The 16,932-nt window shown below is 41.4% G+C and overlaps 1 pseudogene across 1 annotated transcript; it reads left to right on the top strand.

Annotated features, from left to right (window-relative positions):
• The first annotated feature begins 3,965 nt into the window (after nt 1–3,965).
• On the top strand, nt 3,966–16,782 carry LOC308363594 (thiosulfate:glutathione sulfurtransferase-like; annotated as a pseudogene). The gene is made up of 5 exons: nt 3,966–4,107; nt 7,218–7,334; nt 8,390–8,430; nt 8,496–8,617; nt 16,740–16,782. The product of its transcript is annotated as a thiosulfate:glutathione sulfurtransferase-like (transcript).
• Nucleotides 16,783–16,932: the final 150 nt, after the last annotated feature.

Here is a 16,932-nt window from a genome sequence, read left to right as displayed (position 1 = left end):
AATATGGAGTTGCTATTGTGGCCACATGGCAACTTCATACATGTTATCTGCCTTGTCTATTTACACACACTTTTAGTTTTAAGTGTGTAAGGGGGGAGGATACAGAAAATTAGATTTATGGGTTTTTGGTCATTCATATATGGGAAGTAAAATTTTGCATAATGCTACGGTTGTAGCATCTATATTGATGAATAAAGGAGTAAAGATCGACCTTGGGGCATGTTATGGGGTGTGAGTACAGGCATTACTCACTGATATGCTTTTTTATTCTTTTTATGGTTCAGGAAAACTTGATTACCTGAGCTCAGCGGTAAAATAAAGGTGAAAGCCATGGATTGGGCCGCTGAATTTCATTGTTTCCTGGATGTATTATACTGAAAGGTATAAGTGTACAGGTAGTGTACTATATATGATAAGGTATAACTAGAATAGACATTACAGAAGAGTGATGGATATATTTATATGATGGGTAAAGGTATGTCTGATGACAGAACTGAAGCCAAGAGATGGTAAGTGTCATGAGCTGTGGGAGAGATACTGTAGCTGAACTGATGGTAGTTTATTTGAGGAACTGAAGTTATGGTGAGTAAAGAATAATTATGGATAAGATGAAATGGTTTATATTTATATGTAAGGTAACTAGGTAAACTACTGAGAAGTTTTTAAGTCTACACGGAGCAGTCATGGTGGGACACGAGAGTTAATTGAAGGAGCATGTGAGGGGATGAACTGAATGTTTGTCAGCTGCATTATCAGAGGAGTGATTGGAGAGAAAATGCAGCTGGAAGTGTGAATGTCAAGGAAGGAATGGGTGTGTGAGTGTGCCGAAAGGGGTTACTGAGGAATGGTTCAGCACACTTGCAGGTAAGTATAGGTTTTATGTGAAATCTTTGTTTGTGGAATCTTTGTTTTAATCAAGCAGTTTGGGAATAGTATAGTATAGCAATAATACATTTATGGGAAATATGCAGTAAAGTAATGCAAGCTCTGGATATTGTACAACACACTTTTGAAGTATGTCTAGGAAATATGTGAAAATAATGTGTATAGATTGTTTTTAATCTTTGAAATTATGTATACACAGGTGGACGCATATGGACTGGTCCAGTCGGGAGACTGTTTATGGGTTAAGGTTCTTAAAACCGTGGAGCCTCCAGCCAATAGGGCTGGGAGGTAGAAGGATTAATTGTGTTGTACTGTGTCAACTGTTTTGCAGGGCGTAGGATCACTAGGCGGTGGGACGACCATGATTCAAAGGAGCTGATGCTCTATTGGAGACCATTTGGATGCAACTCGACCTGGCTGAGAGGTTGCCAAGGTCATGGATATGCTGCAGAAGATGGATGGGTCCCATCCTTGAGGGAGGGAGCCTGATGGGACATCTTCAGAGAATGCTCTCTGGTGGAATCAGATGGAAGGCCTCATCAGTGGAACTTGAAGGAGATGCTTGTTGTGGGACATCCACAACAATTCTAGAACGGCGCAGAACATTCATACATATTAGGACGGATCATCTGCATAACATTGCATTCACAACTGGAGCTGAATTGTTTATTCCTATATGTTTTTAAGTTTTGTTTGTATTGGTTTAATGAAGGATATTCTATAGACTTCGTGATACTGGTGTAGTTTTTTTTCTGTTTGGTTTTCAGAAAAGTAGCAGAGAGAGGACAAGGAACGCAAGGGAGCCAGTGACCTGATGCAAGGACCAGGCCATCATCATCATCGCCGTTGAGATTCATCTTACCGGTTGGACGGCAGTGACAGCAAGACATGAATGGGACTTTCATGTTATACACAACTGTATCAGAAATGAGAATAAGAGATCCATGATGTCACTCACAGCTCGCGAAAAGGGGTGTCGTCGTACGAAGACGAGGCAGCAAGAGAATTTCCCCAAGATATAAATTTGAAGATTGAAGAAAAAGGGGTTTTCGCTCTTGCCTGTGAGGTCAAGGAAATGCCATCTAGGATGTCAAGAATACCAGAAAGGACATTCATACACATAAGGACTGTTTCAAAGGCACAACACTGCATACATGACTGGATGTTTATTGTTTTGTATTGTATGTTTTTATGTGAACGTATATTGCCCACCTGAGACTGTAAACATTACTGTGTGCTCATTTAGGACTGCCCTAATGAGACTGTGGTATAGTATAGGGGGTTTTAGTTAAATTTTGTTTAGAGGGAGTGAATGGACTGTTTAAAATAATGCTAAAAATGGGTTTTGATTTATAGGAGTTCAAAGGTAATTGTTTCATCATATAGGGGATTGATAGTGTGTATTTGATAGAGTAATGAAGATTATGTTTAGTGTGTCTGGTCAGACACAAAGGGGGGAATTATGATGGATTGTAACAATTAAGTAAGAAGAAATATAGCAAATCATTTAATTAGTTCAAGGGGTTTTTAGTCACACACACACAGCAAACGGTTTAAGATGAGTGAGAAGGGGAGGGTCGTTAGACTTAGGTTATAAGCCTTCTGATTGGTTGGAGTTAGAGTACAGGAGGTCATTTTATTGGGTGAGGAGTTCAACCACTCCTGAGGAAGATGGGAGTGTCGTTCATGTTTTTAAATATGAGCCCGCGAACGCAGCTCTGCAGAATTGCTGCCGGTGGTATTTCTCTAATTGTGGCTTAAAGATCTGCAATTAAATCGCACTGAAACCAGCATTTGTAATCCATCTTCTTATTGTGAATTAGTTTATAATACTAAGAATTGGCCACAAAAAGTTCTACATGTGGTCTGTGTTACCGTGAGTAGAGTTCTAGAATTCTACATGTGGTCTGTGTTACCGTGAGTAGAGTTCTAGAGTTCTACATGTGGTCTGAGCCACAGTGAGTAGAGTTCTAGAATTCTACATGTGGTCTGTGCAAAGAGACGCTCTGACTCCATATTCCCTGATTATCAAACACACACTCACACATATACACTGCTGTTAGGTGTTGTTGTGTAAGCTAAGTCAAGTGGAGTCAAAGTGTTTATTGTCACATGCACCAAGTTGCTTCAGTGCAGCGAAATTCTTAAGACTTGGCAGGAAACATCCACGCAGTAGACGGCAAACAAGATACAAACATGCGACATATAAAAAAAAAACATACAACATTGAATCAAAAATAACATATAACATTGTAACATATAACAAGTAACACAAATTTAAAATAAAGTGAGTAGAGTTCTAGAGTTCTACATGTGGTCTGGCTCGATCCGAGCCGCTGTTTGTTTCCCATCTCTAGAGCCAGGACTCTGCGAACATACTGAAAGGAAAGCTAGAGGAAAGTTTTGCTGAGAATTACAATTTGTCTCTATCCGTCCAAGGCTTGGCCTCCCCCTACTGGTTGTACTTGCGTATTGCACTTCTACGTCAGAAGCCTCTCGCTGAAACTACAAGTTTAAATATGCACATTTGATTTACGTGACAACACAAACATTTTCTCTGTGTGTTTGGTACTCGTGATCTGTATAAAGTCCCTGTACCTTTTTGTCCACAATCACTCACAAGCTTGTCACTGAAGTTTGTGGGCTATGTGTTTATCTGGCTGTATTAATAGGCTATTTTCAACTTTTTTAACGAACAACACACACACACACACACACACACACACACCGTCAGTAAAACTATGAGTGGGAGATTCACATAGACAAACTGTGGAAGGAGTAACCTAACTGTTTACGTCTCTTCGTATTCGCTGTAATGACAAAGACAACAATACTGAGCTAAGGCCAAGGCGAGTGTGATTATTTATTTATTTTAGTGTGTATATGTGTGTGTGTGGTCGTGTGGCTGTGTATGAAAGTCACCGATTCATGCCATCATGCACGTAGCTGGAAGCCTGATGACGGAATGACGCAAGGGGCTGTAATTCTTGGGCGGTATTGATGGGAGAGTTTGAGAGAGAGTTCAGATCGGTCCACGCTTTCGTTGAGAGAAGTGAAGTATCTTAACTTTAGCTATTACAATGACAATCACCGTATGCTTACTGCTGCTGACCCTATAAATCTTTACGACCCAAAATGGCGTCAACAGTAAACATGAGCAGGGAGGTGAGTTCTGTGCCGGGAAACCGCAAAGGGACTCCGACTTGAAAACATCTTCCACAGGTAGGCTTCTGAACGAACTCTTTAAGTGTGTGTGTGTGTGTGTGTGTGGGTGTGTGTGTGTGTGTGTGTGTGTGTGTGAGTGTGTGTGCAGGTAGGCCCATTGCCTCTGAACGAACTTTTTAAGTGTGTGCGTGCGTGTGTGTGTGTGTGTGTGTGTGTGTGTGTGTTTTGTCAGGACAGGTAGTGCAGTTAATTACAAGGCACGGGGAGACCGGCTAGTGAAAATGTCATGTTTTAATTTCATAGAAACTAAACTAAAAAGATATTCCCAAATCATTGTCTCTATGGTTCTGTTGGGTAAACCCTTAAACGTTTAAATAACAGGGACACCTAAATAATGTGTATTCAAACACTGAGTGTGTTTCAGTGTAAAGGCCTCGATATACTTCTGCATCCCTCTCCGTCCTCTTCCGGCTTCAGGACCTGTCGGGCAGGTGTCGTCACATGGGCCTTGGAGACAAGTAGCTCAGTCCCCGTGAGCATGTCTAATGCTATATATTCACTTGAGAAGGCAAATGTATCTCCATCGTGGTGGTCATTTTTTTGTGAAAAACATAGTAGCGATTTATAACAAAACGATATGCTTATCTTACATACAATACAGAAACTATTATAAAATGATCCAATAAAATGAATACGTTCTTATTTTCTTCGGTATTTTTGTCACATTCATATTTGCAATGATCACTGGGTAACCATAACTACAACGCTATGACAATGCACTCATTGGCCACGAGACGGTTGCCCTTGTCAAAAAGTGGTAACGTGAATGTGTCACTATGAAACAAAGCATGCACACTTCGAACAAAATTACCCCCCAAACTCTGAGGACAGGGCCAGAAAAATAAACCCACGGTATTCATAATACCAATCAACATGCAGTGTTATAGTTATATAAGACACAGCAAGAACATGCATACCTCAACATACAGTTGTGGGACTGCGATTTAAACCATGAATATGTTGAAAAACACATACAGGAGCACACTTACTAATGATCCTCTGCCAGGCTCTCACACCTCACACACGAAAAGTTGATTCCAAAAATCTCGAATTTAAGACGGAGTGGACTGACTGGCTATGCATTTGTGCTGCTTGTGGGCAGGACAAAACCGATGTGTTTAATCTGCAACGAGACGGTTGTCCTTGTCAAAAGTGTTAGCGTGAAACGTCACTATAAAACAAAGCATGCACACTTCGAACAGAAATACCCGTAGAACTATGAAGTAAGGGGCAGAAAAATAAACCCACTGCAATCTTCATACCAATCCACATGCAGTGTTATAGTTATATCAGAAACACAACAAGAGAATGCATACACATACATGCCAATAAACATGATTCTGATTCTGATACCTCAACATTCAGTTGTGAGACTGCCTTTTCAACCATGAATATGATGAAAAACACAGTCATACAGGAGCACACTCACTTATGATCCTCTGCCTGGACACCTTTAATGCCCAATTTTCAAGAAGACGTTATTAGAGAAATCGTTGTGTGTGTGGTAGTCGTTTATTGTATAAATACCTACTCCCGGGAATCCTCACAACAGCGAATGATGGCAACTAACAGACAATGGTTGATGGTGGAGCTGGACTAGTTTGAGTTATAAGCAGAGGACGTGCTTGTAGCGATTTGAGCGACAACTACAACAACAACAGAACAGGAGACAGGTGGTACGTACGTTTACTAGATCTCAAAAGTGTGCTGCTAATGTAGCTAGCCTCGCTGCTAATAAGTACAACGTTATCGTGCAGATTATGCTCTCACACGCCACCCTCATTGAGGCAAAAGTAATGTTTGCCTCAAATGTCTTTCACTGCCGTTTTATGTAAAGTCAGTCATTCTAAATAGGTTCTACACATACATGAAATACATTTCCTATTTAATAGATGCAAAGTAATGCTGCCAGCATTACTCCGTAGCAAATTACGTTAGATGTCAGTTGAAGCTGGTTGGAGAAGGCACTTTCAACACCGAGCCACCAGCCAAGAGACCAACAGTGGTCGGGAGAAATGTACTTTTCGAGGGTTTATATAAAATACGGTAGCCGTAATGCTACTTGCTGTGCAGCTTTGCAGTTTACCAAAGTCGTACTAAAACATTTTGACAGAAAACAGGAAATGTGAGGTCCTGACATGTGTGATTCCGGAAATGATGTTGTTTGTAAATGATGCCGTAAGCTGGCCAATCACAGCCAAGGGGGTATCCGACTCTCTCCGACTCTTTAAGAAAAGTTAGAAAAAAGCGTTTGTCTCCGACCAGCTCTCCGACGGCTCGGATGGGCGTCAACACCTGGGTGAAGGTGTTACCAAGGCGTGCCAAAGCGTGCCAAAGTGTCCCTCTACGACCAAATCGGAGAGAATCGTAGTACTGTAAAAAGGCCTTAACACATTCCCTCTTGTGTGTGTGTGTGTGTGTGTCTGTGTTTCAATGTAACACATTCCCTCTGTGTGTGTGTGTGTGTGTGTGTGTGTGTGTGTGTGTGTTTGTGTTTGTGTTTGTGTTTGTGCGTGTTTCAATGTTACACATTCCCTCTCATTTTAAGAAATCATTTTCCAGAACAATAAAGGTTGTATCCGGAGACATTGTCGTGTGTGTGTCGGTGTGTGTGTCTGTGTGTGTGTGTGTGTGTGTGTGTGTGTGTGTGTGTGTGTGTGACGTACAGACTTCTAATCTCTGCCAGCTCCTGTGCACAGTTATCAATCTCACACCCTCTCACACCCTCTCACACACACACACACACACACACCCTGCCACTTCGTGACTGTGCCTCTTCAGACACACCAACCTGTTTCAACTCACAGGTGACTCTACTCTACCCTAGTGTATCTAGTGATGGGAGAGGGAGGGAGTATGAGAACCCTGGATTTGTGTGTGTGTAAGTGTGTGTGTGTGTTTGTGTGTGTGTGTGTGTTTGTGTCTGTGTGTGTGTGTGTGTGTGCGTGGTGAGTTGCATGCCTTGGTTGTATCAACTCTATTTCATATTTCTGATGTACTTATATTTCTTTGTGGGTGTGTGTGTGTGTGTGTTTGTGTTTGGTGGCTCCGTGTGTGTGTGTGTGTGTGTGTGTGTGAGTGTGTGTGTTTGTGTGTGCGCGTGCTAGTTGTCACCTATTCAGAGCTAAAGCATTTGTTAGCCGAACGACAAGTGAGACTCTTTGACGTCCGCAACACTGATGAGTTTGCAGAGGGACAGATACCTACAGCTGTCAATGAACCACGTGAGTCAGTCTCTCTCTCTCTGTCTCTCTCACACACACACACACACTCACTCACTCACACACACACTCACATTCGTCACACACACACACACACACACACTCACACACCTCACACACACATATACACACACACACACACACTCTCACACACACACACACACACACACACGTCACCAACTCAAGTCTGAGGTGATGAGACATACAGGAGAGGTAGATCCGGAAACGACTCACTTAAAGTTGGTGTAAAGCTTTAAAGGGACCTGTTATGCTTTTCAGGGTTTCCCCTTTTCTTTAGTGTGTTGTGGAGCTTTTTTGTGCGTGTCAACAATCTGTGTGTGTGTGTTGTAGAGCGTTTTGTGCATGTGAACAATCTCTGTGTGTGTGTTGGACAGCATTTTGTGTTCTCTGTATGTGTGTGTGTGTGTGTGTGTGTGTGTGTGTGTGTGTGTGTTGTACAGCTTTTTGTGCATGTGAACAATCTGTGTGTGTGTGTTGTGGAGCTTATTGTGCATGTGAACGATCTGTGTGTGTGTGTGTGTTGTAGAGCTTTTTGTGCATGTGAACAATCTGTGGGTGTGTGTGTGTGTGTGTGTGTGTGTGTGTGTGTGTGTGTGTGTGTGATTGTGTGTGATTGTGTGTTGAAGAGCTTTTTGTGCATGTGAACAATCTGTGTGTGTGTGTGTGTGTGTGTGTGTGTGTGTGTGTGTGTGTGTGTGTGTGTGTGTGTGTGTGTGTGTTGTTGAAGAGCTTTCTGTGCATTTGAACAATCTGCAAAGTTACAAGTACAGGCCAGAGAAAGTAACTCTCTCCCACAGAAACCACTTAACCAATTCATATCACCCAATCCATATCACCCAATCCTTGTTGCCCAATCCTTATTGCCCAATCCATATTACCCAATCACAATGTACACAAAGAAGAGGTCCCCGTAACTTGGTCACAAAGGCACATAAACTTTGAGTAAGGTGTATATGTTTGAGTGCTATATGGTGTATATGTTTGAGTGATATGGTGTGTGTGTGTGTGTGTGTGTGTGTGTGTGTGTGTGTGTGGAGTTGGAGAGCTAGGAGAGGTGTTTGGGCTGACTCCAGATCAGTTTAGAGTGTGTGTGTTTGTGTGTGAAGTTGGAGAGCTGGGAGAGGCGTTTGGGCTCCAGATCAGTTTAGAGCACGCTATGGGGCAGTGCTTCCTCCATCGGACGCCACTGATGTTGTGCTCTACTGCCAGAGGGGGCGCCGCAGCGCAGAGGCCCTGGAGATCATCAGGGGACTGGGCTACCACAGGTAACACATACACACTACCCACTACACACTACACACACACACACAGGTAACACACACACACACACACACACACACTACAGACAGGTAACACACACACACTCTCACACACACACACACACTTTATTTGTTTGTATATAGTATAATTATTTGTCTAAAAAGTTTGCGCTCTGTGATTCTTGCGGGGTGAGCTTCAGCAGTCACTGGTCACTGCCTGCACCGTGTGGGCGAACAATGGAGTTTCTTGAGTGTTTGACGAGATCTCACGCAATTAGAGTGGAATCCCAGGTCGGAGTGGAGGAGTGTAGTTTAGATAGGTTAGGTCGTAGGGCATGAGCATGTGCTCTCAGGTTCACGGATGAATAAAGCCATTGTGCTTTTCCTTAGTTTTGCTGAAAAAGCCGACATGGCCACCCAGCATGGTGTTGTAATTATATGGAGTTAGATTAGTTTCATAATTCACAAACAAATGAAACGCGATTAAAACAAACAAAACGTGATTCAAACAAACGCAATTCACAAATGTATTTCATGATTTACAAATGAATGTGACACGATTCACAAATGTTTTTTTTTGCGATTCACAAATAAATTGCCACATGACATTTGTTTGCAACCTGACGAACACGAGTTACAAATCCCTGCATTCGTTCGTGTGGATTTTTGGAACTTTCTTAATTAAGATCTCCAATTTTAGCCTCTTTTAATTTGATCACATTATCGTGTCTTTGTGGACTACAACCCACTGGGCTAAAACGCCTTATTTCCGGAGATCTTAATAACGTGAGACTACCTGATATTTAGACTTTCCGGAAAAATCCGGACAGAAACACGCTGGAAACGTTAGTCTCAATTCTCATATCCGGAGCATGTTTTGACTCCGGAATGGGACTATGTCACACACGACAAATCCGGACCCCGGATACTCACCAGAAATCGCCCGTGTATCTAATATTCTGCACGGAAACGCTCCTGACAGTCATCGTTTCCGTGGGTGTTTAACTCCGTATACCCACAGCATGGCCCGGGCCACGCGCGCGACGCGATCTAAAAAGCTTCAGGACCCGAATGTCTATTGGCATTTATCTCATGCATGTTTTAAGTAGTATATTATGTTTAACATTGCAGTATTTAAATAATAAATCGGCATGTATCAACCCTTTTATCATATAAAACATTTTATCTTTTAAATCTTAATCTTCAATTATCCATGTTGAAGTTGTAATGAAGCACCATTTGGCCAAAGTCTACCATGCAAACAGTAAATCCTCCTTCTTAACCTAAGTAAAAACAAAGTTGCTCAAGTGACTACGGTTAGGATATTCATGACCCATCTATAACCTCTATGACTGATTGGTACTAAGTTACACACTATGACAACAAAAACAATACTAGAATGCGTTTCGTGAACGAACTGCGAGAGTGTGCTTGCTCTGTGACAGAGAGAACAAGTGCCAATGAATTAACATGTATTTACATCTACTCAATCAGTGTAGTGGGGCCTTCTTCCAATATATTTTAGCAAGCAACCAAGCTCAACCATTATATTTTGGCTCCACTGACGTTTAGACATATGAGGGTATCTTTGTTGTTCTGTTTTTGTTTGTTTGTTTGCTTGTTTATTGTGAAATGGTCTAGTGTGTTACATTTGGTCATAGCCTAATAGTTCCAGAGTCTCGTTATACTGACTTACTGAGCTAAGTGAATTGTTGAAATTGTTATCTTGGTAAAAGGAAACATCTCTGCAACAATATTGGAATGAATGCGGTTACATAGCCAGCTTTACTTAAAGTTTATTGTAAGATAGGCCTATATGTTAGACTTAATGCAGTTAGAGTTAGACTGTAGGTCTAGTATCAAACGTAAGCAACACTTTTACTGTATAGCTAGAGAGCACGTGTATCACATTGGTTTATAGTCTGTCAAATTAGTTCTAGTTATTGGTGTTCGTTGGCATAAAAAGTTAGTCTTCTCTTATAAGCCTATAGTACATCTGATTAGAGCTAGCAACCATGAAAAACCTCTTCTGAAACTAAGAAGGATAACTATGACTAAATGTGACTAAAACTAATATGCATTTTTGTCTTAAGACTGAATCTAAAATAGCTGCCAAAATTAATACATCTCAGTGTTCATTTTGGCAGCTATTTTAGATTCAGCAGCTATTTTAGATTCAGTGCATATTAGTTTTAGTCACATTTAGTCATAGTTATCCTTCTTAGTTTCAGTCTAGTTTTCGAAAACTGAGCACACTACAACAGCTACGCTGTGTGTACATCCTCAAACGTTTTTCAGTTAACCTAATGATTCAAGGTCTCTCATGAATCATTACTCCCAGGACACGGGTTAATGTTAACTCACGCTATCGGTCACAACAAGTTACTTGGGATATGCTACCTCATAGTTAGCTAACGTTAGCTAGCTAAACGTTTACAGAGGCTAACGTGAAGCTTCAATCAAAAATTATTAGCTAGCTTTCCAAGCTAGCTGACACAACCTAAACACTCGACTGCCCCTTTGAAGTCAACTTAACGTTGGCTAATATATTCTAATAGCTAGTTATCATTGACAGTTACAAGCTAATTTACCAAACTCCTTTCTGTCCTAAATTGAGCAGTTGCTGGTGTGAGCTACAATATGGGAGCTAGCAAAGCCATTTCTAGCTCTACTTCACAATACTGCTGCCTAGTGTAATAAGTTAACGTAAAACATAAATGTTTATAAAGTATCAGACATAAACAGGATACAACACACCAGTTACCAATTGATATTATGTGTTTATATATACCGAAAATGTCAGTAAATCCAGATGATGATTATGCTGCTGCTGCTGTTGGTCCCGTCGAAAACCCTGGAGTCGCGACCCTGTCAGTTGTTTCCAAGGTGTCTCTTAATATTCCTACAGTTGAATGGAGAACGACTGATAGAGCGGGTGACGTCACAATGGCTCAACCTTCCCCATGTTAGTCAATGAGAGAAAAAGGGGATGAAAAAATGGAATAAAAAAGGAGTGACAAGGAGTACCGCCACGAAAAGTCATAGCAGGTTGCACCGGATCGAGCTGGACATTTCGGTGTTTGAATGGGGTCTCTATCTCAAACGGGCGAGGAGTAGTTAGCTGCAAGAAAATCGGGCAGAATAAATAAAGAAAACTTAACGATAACAATACTGTGCTTCCCTTCGGGCAAGCACACTAATTATTTAATTTTTTTTATTTTAATTCTCAACATAGGCCTCTTTTTGGGCTGGAGGGCTCCTTGTAGAAAAGTGGCCCCTCTCTGTCACTCGCCGCCTGGTATCACCCGGCTTGACGCCCCTCCGGCCATTGCTTTCGAGCGCCTGCTGGCAGCGCAGAGCGCACCTCCACCTGGGAGGCAGGACGTTGATTTTAAGCTTGTCCTCTTCATCACTCTCCTCATCAGACATGAAGCTGGCGTCTGCCTCCTTGAAGAACAGGTGTTCTTCTGGTGCCAGCAGATCCCGCGCCGCCAGCAGGCGCTTCTGGAAAAGCTGCAAAAGAAAGAGGCATAGTGTCAAACAATGGTTGCATGAAAATTGACTCCTTTTCAGATGGGGTGATATTTTTTTATTTCACTTCATGCCACGTACCCGCTCTCGCCTGCTTCGGAGAAGTTTTTTTCTCCTCACTTCCTCTGTCCTCCCCACCAGGTCCATTTTCCACTGATTTTTTAAGTTTTCAAAGTACCTGTTGCAGGCTCCTGTTTGAAACAAACCAATGAATAAAACAGAAGAATACAATAACCTCTCTCTTAACATCAGCAAAACTAAGTTATGTTATGTTATGTTAGTTGTGGTGCGGTGTCCTGTCCTAAGAATTTCAGTGCCCAGTCCGACTCTGTTGTACTGTGCATCTGACAATAAAAGACTTGACTACATAGCACAGAAAACCAAATAATTGCAAAGTTATAGATGTTTAACAGTAACAGTATCTTACTTCTTATTAGGCTCTCCTTTCCCCAGTTTTCCCCTGAATCCACAATGGTCTGAATGACCGCACGAGTCACCTCCTCATTGTGAGACGACAATGAAATACAGTAATGTGCACAGGCAATACGTTAGAAAAGTTTGTAACCCCGTAGCAAGCATTCTGAATGCGATAGGAGGACTCTGGCGCATGGGGTTGTGTTGGTAACGGAAACGTAATTTAAAATTTCTAGTCACCAGATCGCCGGAAACTTGCATTCACATATCCGGAGCCAGAAATCATCAATATTTTCCAGGATTTTTAATTAGTCCGGATATGACCAAAATCTTCTCCGGAGATGTGCTTTGTCATTGGAAATTTCCTAACACAAGATCTCCGGATTCCAGCCTATTTTGCCCAGTGCACCAGTCATAGTAACGGACATTGGCCCTCATTCTCGACAGCAGTTGGGAAGACTTTCAGAAGGACTTCAGAAGGAACTCCACTTCTGTGGATTTAGGAAAACATTTGCCATTCTCCATAGTTTTCTCACCTGCGATTTCTTCTGAACTTCAGAAGACTTTCAGAACACGAAATAGCAGTCGTAACTCTTTCGGAATCTTCTCAAATGCGATTTCACGGGCCATCTTGTGTTTATTTGAGGAATCACATTTAAAATCTGTCAGTGTTAAAAGGCTTAACGGCTGAATTTGTGAGAAATCGTTGGTGATTGCGTTCACATCAACTCTACAGACATCCTCGGATTAAAATAATTATAATAATAATAAATACGAGAATATTTGTATCATTAACAATTACTTTTCACATTTATAGTCATGATTCTACGAGGTAGTATTTATTGTTACACTAGGTCTCTCGTAGATTGACTGTTCTCTCCCTTGTACGTCACTTTGGACAAAGGCGTCTGCTAAATGACTGAATGTTAATATAAATGTACACAAACACTGTAAATGTAAGGGAATAAATAAATAAACACTAAACCCAATCTCTAAGAACTACTTCATGCACTGACTGCATTTTATACTCCTACTCGTGACCTGTCTTTACACTTATGGTGGCTATTTTTCGATTTTTTTTTTTTTAAAGTGACTTCTTAAATGTGTTAAACGGACCTCGGAAGTTCAACGTAAGAAAATATCTCCACCTTATTAATGAACACCTGTTACGAGTTGCTTTCGTTTGGATTCGGGAGATTCCGACAGCAAACATTGCTATGGCTGCGTGCTCTAATAAGGAGCTGGCGGGGCGTGTATGCATGCAAATCCAATTTCACGAGAACGTGCATCAATTTAAGAAACTAATCCGAGGGAACACAACTGAGAAGACTTCGGCTGCTTATGAACGCATTTTCAAGCGTGCAGGAATGCAGCGGAAGCATTTCCCTTACGTTGTTTTTGCGAAGTCGTGTAAGAAACATTTCTGAAGAATTACAGAAAATGATCGAGAATGAGGACCATTGTCCCAGTCCTGCCTGAGATCAGGAGCAATGGCATCTGGTAGCTGCACACCAAATGTTAGTGAAATATAGCTTGCTAATCTTATTAAACCGATTATCATACGTGGTTGAATGTTCTTGAGAATGGCAGGATCCATGTTTAGTCATTTTAAGTGTTTCCTAGGCTAAGGTTTAGCAAGCTAGCTAGTCAATGTCTAACAAAACCTTGGCCTCGCTAACTTGGATAAAGCTACGCTTGCTGCGTTAGTTTCCTCTTTAGCCAGGTAACATCTCACGTGGGACTTGAACAGATCATTAAAACGATTTTTTTTGAAAAGCAGGGGCTGTCAAGTCAAGTAGAGGCAGCACCTTATGTGTTCTTGTGCAAGCCCTAGCTAGGAATATTTCCCCAATGCCAGAGAGCCGAGCAGCAGAGAGCATAGTTGGGGCTGTAAGTCTTTCTATCAAAGCTGCTTCAAGGCCTTTGGACTCTTTAGGCAACACTGCACCAGAAACCAGAAACATCACCACACTGGTTGCTTGAAGAACCTGATACTCTTGGAGCTCGGTTTGACTTGTGTGGGGAAGATACCCCAGGACTGATGAATATTCTTTGTGCTGTTTTCAATTGCGAAATGTTGTTGAAAAAGCTGGAAATGATTTAAAGAATGCCAGAGCCTTGGCCTCTGCTTTAGGGGTAAGGTCTTTGAGGTATGCAAGTAGAGTACTAGCGAAACAGCTTGGGTTTTTGAATGTTGGAGAGAGAGCCCTTTAAGAGAGCTATTGTTCAAGTAACATGAATCAAAAATCATCTGATACAGTATGAAGGGAGAAGTTAGGGATTGATGGAGAACTAGGCCTGTTCGGAGAGTTTTCTACAAGCCACCATTGACCAAAAGGACAGGGGATCTTCAATGGAGCATATTGCATGGGGCCATAGCAGTGAATGCTGTGACGGCAGTAATGAATCCTGATGTGAATGATAAGTGACAATACCGTAACGAAAGGGAAACCATCTTTCATTGCTTTATGGAATGTACCAGACTAATGCCTATGTTTATTTTTCTTAACTGTTTACTTAACCCTTTAGGGGTGGTGTGCTCAATGCAGAGCTTTGTACTTGGTTTCCCTTACAGTCAGAAGCGAAGAGCTAAATGTCAGCTGATCAACTTTATTGTTCGGCAAGCAAAGCTTGCCATATACATGAGTAGAAAAACAAAATGCATCAAATGTCAGATTGTCATGTGGTACCTGTTTTAAGGAATCTACTGATGTCGAAAGTCTCACTTGATTTTTGTTTCTACAAAGCAATGGATCACTTGGATACTTTTTTTGCGCAGTGGTGCTGCAAAAAAGCTGTGTGCTCAGTTGATGATGATGATTAAGTTTTTGTCTTTGAGTTTTTGTTTCCTTTTGTTTTGAATAATGTGTAAAACAGTGGTGGTCCGTCAGGGCCTTCAAGGCCTTCTCTGCTGGCCTAAACATCATCAGAAAATAAATGTAATAAAATACATTTAATTTTAATATTTTCTTTTCATAAATATGTATTCAATTATTCCCCATAGTCCATTATCTTCATTTCATAGCTTCCAGCATTGTTAATGTATGTTAGAGCTTTCATCCAATCATATTTCAGCTATCATGTGTTGCCACGCTCCGAGAAACCTTCCCCGAGAACAGAATTCTTCCCTGAGGCCTTCAGAATTCACATTGAAGGCCCGTGTACATCTGATTGGTTTTCACAACTGGCTGTTTCAGTTCATTTAAGTTGAATGAACTGAAACAGACAGTTGTGACAACCAATCAGATTTCGAGTTGGCGACACTGGGCCTTCTAGAAGGCCCGGAAGATTTCTTTCCTCGCGTTGAACGTGACACGTAAACGTCCTTTGATTGGATACTGAGGCAGACCGGTGCAGTGCTTCAGTGCTCAGTTTAGCTGGCTAATGCGAAAACGACCTACATCGGTTTCAATGCTTATTATGCTAGTTGTTTCAATTGGTAAGACTAAATATAATTACATTAACCAACTCAAATAAACTAGTTTACACCAACTTGATAATTCCAGTTTTTGATACAATTACAACGCCATTTTCAAGATGGAACTTTCAAGAAAAACTGGATATCGTGAGGATGGGAAGTTTAATGAAACTGCTTTGCAGGTGGGACAATGCGATGTTTAGTGGACAAACTTGTTTAAGCTCACATAGGCTACTTTCGGTGGACTTAATAAAACTTTGTAGTAGACTAATCCCTGAAAATCGCCTTTTATTTTTAAGTTGTGACAGTAATATCCAAGCGATCATAACTGAGAGTTTACTACTCTTAATGTATTGTTAATACGGGTGTATTGATTTTAAAAGCTCCGTAAATATTAATAAAGTCTGCTGTACTCGACTATGTTAAGGTGATGCAATGCTCACTTATACTGCCTTTCTGTATAAATATAATGGTTCGAGAGCCATGGCGTCATAATGATGGTATTAGGAGGTGGATTCACTCAGTTTAACATCGTGTAGGACATCGCTGAAGGCCCAGTCGTGAAATGCACGGACCGCCACTGGTGTAAAACACTGTTTGCAATGCTGTTTATCCAATAAAGTTTTTTGTAAAATTCAATTAAATTAAAGTATCTCATTCTCTCTCTCTTTCTTTGTCTCTCCCCCCCTCTCTCTCTCTCCCCTCCCCTCTCTCTTTCTTTCTTTCTCTCCCCCCCCCCCCCCCCCCCGCCTCTCTCTCTCTCAGGGCTCGGCACTATGCAGGTGGCTACAGTGAGTGGTCTCAATAAGGCGTCTCCGTGTGTGTGTGTGTGTGTTTGGTCTCTCCATCTCTCTGTGTGTGTGTGTTTGTTATGACATAATTAGATGCATATACAGCGGGTGAAATAAGTATTGAACACGTCGCCATTTTTCTCAGTTCATATATTTCCAAAGGTGCT

Source organism: Sprattus sprattus, assembly GCF_963457725.1.
Source record: "Sprattus sprattus genome assembly, chromosome: 1".
Classification (NCBI taxonomy): Eukaryota; Metazoa; Chordata; class Actinopteri; order Clupeiformes; family Clupeidae; genus Sprattus; species Sprattus sprattus.
This window is presented reverse-complemented; position numbering and strand designations above follow the sequence as displayed.